Source organism: Takifugu rubripes, unplaced genomic scaffold (assembly GCF_901000725.2).
Source record: "Takifugu rubripes unplaced genomic scaffold, fTakRub1.2, whole genome shotgun sequence".
NCBI lineage: Eukaryota > Metazoa > Chordata > Actinopteri > Tetraodontiformes > Tetraodontidae > Takifugu > Takifugu rubripes.
In genome coordinates this window covers 30,001-37,916 of record NW_021821662.1, presented here as the reverse complement: position 1 = coordinate 37,916, position 7,916 = coordinate 30,001, and the positions used below count along the sequence as shown (strand labels likewise).

At 48.8% G+C, this 7,916-nt stretch overlaps 1 pseudogene; it reads right to left on the bottom strand.

The window, feature by feature from the left end:
• Nucleotides 1-1,374: 1,374 nt before the first annotated feature.
• The window catches only part of LOC115248731 (alpha-(1,3)-fucosyltransferase 9-like), an 8,170-nt pseudogene continuing 1,628 nt past the window's right edge, over nt 1,375-7,916 (bottom strand).

Here is a 7,916-nt window from a genome sequence, read left to right as displayed (position 1 = left end):
CCGTTGATACGGGCTGTCCGCTCCCTGTACGATCGGTGCCAGAGTTTGGTCCGAATTGCTGGCAGTAAGTCGAACTCGTTTCCGGTGAGGGTTGGCCTCCGCCAGGGCTGCCCTTTGTCACCGATTCTGTTCATAATTTTTATGGACAGAATTTCTAGGTGCAGTCATGGTGTTGAGGGGATCCGGTTTGGTGACCTCAGGATCGCGTCTCTGCTTTTTGCGGATGATGTGGTCCTGTTGGCTTCATCGGCCCGTGACCTCCAACTATCACTGGATCGGTTCGCCGCCGCCTGTGAAGCGGCTGGGATGAGAATCAGCACCTCCAAATCCGAGGCCATGGTTCTCAACCGGAAAAAGGTGGAGTGCCTTCTCCGGGTAAAGGAGGAGATCCTGCCCCAAGTGGAGGAGTTTAAGTACCTCGGGGTCTTGTTCACGAGTGAGGGAAGAATGGAGCGGGAGATCGACAGGCGGATCGGTGCGGCGTCCACAGTAATGCGGGCTCTGCACCGGTCCGTTGTGGTGAAGAGAGAGCTGAGCCGAAAGGCGAAGCTCTCGATTTACCGGTCGATCTTCGTTCCTACCCTCACCTATGGTCATGAGCTTTGGGTCATGACCGAAAGAACAAGATCCCGGGTACAAGCGGCTGAAATGAGCTTCCTCCGTAGGGTGGCTGGGCTCTCCCTTAGAGATAGGGTGAGAAGCTCTGCCATCCGGGAGGAGCTCGGAGTAGAGTCGCTGCTCCTCCGCGTTGAGAGGAGCCAGATGGGGTGGCTTGGGCATCTAGTCAGGATGCCCCCTGGACGCCTCCCTGGTGAGGTGTTCAGGGCATGTCCCTCCGGTAAGAGACCCCCAGGGAGACCCAGGACACGTTGGAGAGACTATGTCTCTCGACTGGCCTGGGAACGCCTGGGGATCCCTCCGGATGAGCTAGAGGAAGTAGCTGGGGAGAGGGAAGTCTGGGATTCTCTCCTTAGGCTGCTGCCCCCGCGACCCGACCCCGGATAAGCGGCAGAGAATGGATGGATGGATGGATGGATGGATGTTTACTATTGTTGAACATACCTGGTGTTTGTTTTACTGTGCTGTCTTGGTCCTCCAGTCACTTCGTCTGTATTTTATTTCTTCTTCGTGTGTCCCCCTTGGTGCACCTGTATAAATTCGAGGGTCGCAACTCCCTGTTCCCTTTTGCAATTCTCGTGTTGGGAAGAGGTCAGTCATCTTTTGTAATCCCTTGTTTTAAGTGTCTTTTTGTTATTATTTTGTCTTAATTTGTCACTCTTATAACACTACAGTTCTAGTCAAGTTTATATTGAGCTCTGATGTTGCTCCAATGTAGTGTTTTATTGATGTGAACAGGTGCGATGGTGCTAACTCCATGTTGTCTTCTCTGTAGTTTGGGCTGGATCAGCAAATAGCGGCACATGTTAATTTTGCTGTTTTATTTTTGACCAGGTATGTTTTTCTTGCCCTTTTGCAATTCTCGTGTTGGGAAGAGTTTGGGCTGGATCAGCAAATAGCGGCACATGTTAATTTTGCTGTTTTATTTTGTCCAGATTAAACGGAGAGTGCCTCCAAAAGTTCAACTGTGTCCCGTGGCTACTCTACGCACCACAACCACAAAAATAACACAACGCAGACATACACCGGTCACATAACGACTATTTCTGTAAAGTTCATATTAGCGATATGCTGAGGAACAAAAACTGGCACACCTCATGCAACCCAGTTTGTATTGGATCATGCAGTCAGACGTGAGGCACAATTCGCCCCTGCCTCACCCGCGGTTTCTGCCCTGGATTTGATCGGAAAAACTCAAATTCAGTAGCAAACAGGAATGCAGAAGAACAGGCCTTGATGGCAGCATGTGTGAATATTACCTTCGATCAATCATCTGATAGCACTTTTTCATCCATGAAAATCCTGGTAGTCTCCTGCGTGGTGTGGCGCCATTCAGGTACACAATCATATAATCTTCTGCCACCATTAACTCCAAGGTGTTTATGACGTACCTGCATAAACCAGGGTAAATCACACTCTCTCTGCTCACAATTTGAAAACAGCCGTTTGTGTCACTGTAACATAATTCCATGCCCCCGTTGAGCTCAAATCTGTTTACTATTGAGCTTCACTCTTGGACACTTTTGGTGTCTGACACCAAAGAAACAAAAGAAAAACACAACTGGCAAAAACAGACCAAATGAACGTTGTTGGAGGATACTGCTCCATGTGGCGTCTACTTACAGAAAAAGGTTTTCCATGACATAACTGTAATTGTCACAGTTGCTGTCTGGCAGGAAGCATGCTGAAAACACAATGATGGCGTTTCGCTCGGCCTAAAAGCCTGTAAACGAGAGAGAAAACACTGAAAACGCACCACATAAACCCAGGCGGACCCTTGACTGTGAGCACCGCACGCATCCAGTAGAGGGCAGACTTGTGCGCTTTCAAACTAACGCATACGACACAATCTGGCAACACTGGATTTACCAGTGCTCAGAACTTGTACAATTTTAAGAGGCCCAGGCCTGTCTGGGGGGGGGACACACCATTTTAGCCCCTTTGTGGCTAGAGCAGCCCAGCCACATGACGTCACTCGAAGAAAAGTTGCTGCTCGCTCAGACTGTTACAATAGTGCACGTTAGATACTTTATTCTCAGACTAGAAAACAGAATTGCGTTGTGAGTCAGTAGCGCGCGCGCGCGCGCGTTTTTAAAAAAGGACACAATGAGCAACACAACAGTATCCTGTAATTACAGGTGCAGACAGGTGCGACATGACAGAAATTTCTAAAAAGCCAAATTAAGTTCTTGCAACAACAATGCAGTCCCTCATATTTTTACATTTCTCTTTTGTTTTAAGTTGATTGACAAGACAATTCAATTCACTTTTTTTAAACACGTTTCCAAAAACATAAAAGTTTACCAAAGTGCTCCACAGGGATTAACATATAAACCCAAGGATTTAAGATCCGCCTACAGAGCCAACAGATCTGTGGACGACGCGGTCAACCTGGCCCTTCACTCCATCCTGCAGCATCTGGACTCCCCGGGAACCTACGCGAGGATCCTGTTCGTGGACTTCAGCTCTGCGTTCAACACCATCCGCCCCGCTCTGCTACAGGACAAGCTGTCCCAGCTTAGTGTGCCTGACTCCCTCTGCAGGTGGATTAACATATAAACCCAAGGATTTAAGATCCGGTGTTGCTCTCGGAGGTTGTGTGGTGCGATTGCTCTGTGATCTCAGTAGGGGGCGCGGTTAAGCAGCTCTTTCGGTTCCCCTGGCAACCGCAGCATTTTGGAGGAGCCGACACCGGCTGTCTTCCTTTATTGCCTCTTCTCCATTGGTTTTGACATTGTTACTGTAGTGCCTGTTTTATCAATACTTTAACCACTGTTGTGCCCAGAGTTGTTTCAATAACATGGTGTCTGCCAAACAAATACTCAAGAAATAGAAATGTTTGCATTAGTTTGGCTCATCCTGCTCATGTGTCGACTCTGCAGCCCGGCTATGCATACATGCCATGTGTTAATCATTAGCAGTCAGGGTCAAACACATGCCACCACTTATACATCACCACATAACATATCCCACTTATATTTCAAATGACCAAAAATAATATACTTTATTTTCCTGCACAAATGGAATTTAGTTTTCAAAATCAAAGTCAGCGATAATCAGGAATCAGTCACATTTACCTTTTTTGAACCCTTCCATTGGCACCCTGCAATTGGGATGAGAGATGTGTAAAATGATTAACTCAACATCAAGTCCAGTAGCCAGTTTAGTGCAGTAACATAAAACTGATAAAATAATAAAAGGAACAGAGCTGTAAAACACTTCATTTAGTACACACCCTGCACGGCTGGAGTGAAGGGCAAAATATCCAACGCCCGTATGCAGCAAAATCATTATAGAACATTTGAATCTGTAACGCAAAGTAGCTGTTTAGTGGCACCTTAACCTGAGAATCTACCCACCTAAACCTGAGCATCTACCCACCTAAACCTGAGAATCTACCCACCTAAACCTGAGCATCTACCCACCTAAACCTGAGCATCTACCCACCTAAACCTGAGCATCTACCCACCTAAACCTGAGAATCTACCCACCTAAACCTGAGAATCTAAGATTAAGATGGACTTTATTCATCCCCGTGGGGAAATTGAATTATAGTAGCAGCGAATGCAGAGTAAAGAGACAGAAAAAAATAAATACAGATAGATTAGAATGTTATAAGCATATATACAGCATATATTATAAGCATATATATAATATATACATAATATAATATATACATATTATAAGCATATATACATAAATATAGAATAAATTAGAAATAAAATTACAACATAAACATTACACAATTATTGTTGAGTTGGTTTGAGTGAATTGTACAGTTTAATGGCGGACGGCAGGAATGACTTCCTGTACCGTTCCTTGGAGCAGCGAGGCTGCAGGAGTCTGTTGCTGAAGCTGCTCCTCAGTTTGTCCACTGTGTTATGGAGGGGGTGGGAGGGACTGTCCATGATTGTCCGCAGTTTCAACACCATCCTGTCCCTCACCACCTCGTCCAAGTTATCAAGTCTACAGCCAACAACAGACCCTGCCTTTTTGATGAGTTTGTTGAGTCTGTTGGCATCCTTTGCTTTAATGCCTGCACCCCAGCACACTACAGCAGAGAAGATGGTGCTAGCCATGACAGACTGGTAGAACATCTGGAGCATCCTGCTGCAAACACTGAAGGACCTGAGTCTCCTGAGGAAATAGAGTCTGCTCATGGCCTTCTTGTAGACAGCATCGGTGTTTGTGGACCACTCCAGTTTATTGTCCAGCTGAACACCCAGGAACCTGTAAGATGGGACTATTTCCACGTCCTTCCCACTGATGCAGACTGGGGAGGGTGGGGACTTGCTTTTTCTGAAATCCACCACCATCTCCTTCGTCTTGGTCACGTTGAGCTGCAGAAGGTTCTCCCTGCTCCACCTGACAAAACTCTCCACAAGGTCCCTGTATTCATCCTCCTGTCCATTCTCCACACACCCGACTATGACTGTGTCATCCGAGTACTTCTGGAGATGACATGTCTCAGAGTGGTACTGGAAGTCGGCTGTGTAGGTGGTGAACAGGAATGGGGAGAGCACAGTTCCTTGAGGAGCTCCTGTGTTGCTCATCAGGGGGTCGGACACACAGCTCCGCAGTCTCACAAACTGTGGCCGACCTGTCAGGTAGTCCTCGATCCAAGAAACAAGGGGAGCATCCATCTGCATCTTCTCCAACTTCGCCCTCAGCAGTCTTGGCTGGATGGTATTGAAGGCAGAAGAGAAGTCGAAGAACATGACCCGCACTGTGGTGTTTAGTCTGTCCAAGGAGGAGTAAGCCCTCTGCAGCAGGTATATCACTGCGTCATCAACCCCCACCTTGGGCTGATAGGCAAACTGCAGAGGGTCCTGAAAGGGGCTCACCAGAGGTCTGAGGTGTGTCAGCACCAGCCGCTCCATGACCTTCATAATGTGAGAGGTCAGTGCTATTGGCCTGTAGTCACTCGGTGCCACAGGATGGGTCTTCTTTGGCACCGGGACCAGGCAGGATGTCTTCCAGAGCACTGGGATCCTCTGAAGATGAAGGCTCTGGTTGAACAGGTGCTGCAGTATCCCACACAGCTGCCTGGAGCAGTTCCTCAGCACTCGTGGGCTGATGCCGTCCGGTCCGGCAGCCTTTCTCTGGTTGAGCCTCTCCAGCTCTCTCCTCACCTGGCCAGACGTGAAGGATAGTCCTGTCGGGGGGATGGGTGACATGCTGGGATCCATGTAGGGTGTCAGCAGGGGGGAGGGGGAAGAAGTTGGCAGAGGTGTTAGGGGCTCTGGGAGGTGTGAAGGGGACCCATTGTTATCCAGAGGAATATTGGGACAGCTGGGGGAGGGGGAGCTAGAGTCAAACCTGTTGAAGAACTGGTTCAACTCATTGGCTTGGTCCACGTTCCCATCAGCTGAGCGTATTCCTTTCTTCTGGAAGCCAGTGATCGTCCTCATCCCACTCCAAACATCCCTGGTCTGGTTCCTCTCCAGTCTCTCCTCCAGCTTCTTCCTGTAGGCGTCCTTGCTCTCCTTCAGACTGCGTTTCAGTTCCTTCTGTACACTCCTGAGCTCAGCCGGGTCCCCAGCAGTGAAGGCCCTCTTCTTCTTATTCAAAAGGGCCTTCAGGTCACTTGTCACCCATGGTTCGTTGTTTGGGTAACAGCGTACCTTCTTGGTGGGGACGGAGTTCTCAGTGCAGAACTTGATGTAGTCGGAAACACAGTCTGTCAGTCCATCCAGGTCCTCACCATGTGGTTCACAGAGAGCAGACCAGTTGGTGGTCTCCAGGGCATCCCGCAGACAGTCCACGGCACCATCAGACCATTTCATAACAGTCCTCACAGTGACTGGTTGCTGCTGAACCACAGGTGTGTATGATGGGGAGAGCAGCACGAGATTGTGGTCAGACTTGCCTAGCGGAGGGAGTGCAGTGGAAGTGTATGCTCTGGTGACATTAGCATACAGTAGATCCAAAGTCTTCCTGTCTCTCGTGCTGCACTGGACATACTGGTGGAATGTAGGGAGAGTGGACTTAAGGGAGGCATGATTGAAGTCCCCTGTGATGAGGATAAAGGCTCCGGGATGTTTAGTCTGCAGGTCAGCCGTGACAGAGTGGATGACGTCACAGGCCGAGTCCGCTTTACCGGTCGGGGGAATATAAACGGTGATGGCGATGACGTTAGTAAACTCCCGTGGCAAATAGTATGGACGGAGTCCGATAGCAATAAGTTCCACGTCGGGACTGCACACGCGCTCCTTGACGTGAATATGCTCCGGGTTGCACCACCTGTTGCTAACGAACACGGCCAGTCCCCCTCCTTTCTTCTTACCGGCCGCGGTGGTGTCTCGGTCCGCTCGCACAGTGGTGAAACCAGCGATCGTCACATTAGAGTCCGGTATCAGTCCATGGAGCCACGTCTCCGTGAAACACATGATACTGGCCTCTCTGTACTCCCGCTGGGTCCGTGTGAGCGCCTCCAGCTCGTCCATCTTATTCGCCAGGGACCTGACATTCCCCGTTATGACCACGGGGACGCAGGGTTTAAAACGTCGCCTCTTCATCCTCTGTTTAACTCCAGCCTTAGTCCCTCGTTGTTTCCTCCTCACCTCCTTAGGGATTTGGGGCTTCTCTCCGACCACAAAGGATGGTGGTCTTAGAGCCATCAGCTGGTCGCGTGTATAGACAATACCGCTCCGCTTCTCGGCACAGCTGATGGGGGCCGCGAATAACCCAAGCACCGCAAAACAGAGAAAAAAGTATTCGAGCCTCCAAAACATGGTGTCTGAATACTCCAGTTGAAAATGGAAAGAAAGAAAGAAAATCCAAATAGAAAAGAATGTAAACAAGTATAGAAAACACTACGAAAGTTTAAAAAGAACAATTAAGTTTAGGGAGCTGCTACTACTGGCTGCCGCCTGAGACAGCGCCATTTTAGCCATGTTTAGGGAGCTGCTACTACTGGCTGCCGCCTGAGACAGCGCCATTTTAGCCATCTACCCACCTAACCTGAGAATCTACCCACCTAAACCTGAGAATCTACCCACCTAACCTGAGAATCTACCCACCTAAACCTGAGAATCTACCCACCTAACCTGAGAATCTACCCACCTAAACCTGAGAATCTACCCACCTAAACCTGAGAATCTACCCACCTAAACCTGAGAATCTACCCACCTAAACCTGAGAATCTACCCACCTAAACCTGAGAATCTACCCAGCTAACCTGAGAATCTACACACCTAAACCTGAGAATCTACGCAGCTAAACCTGAGAATCTACCCACCTAACCTGAGAATCTACGCAGCTAAACCTGAGAATCTACCCACCTAAACCTGAGAATC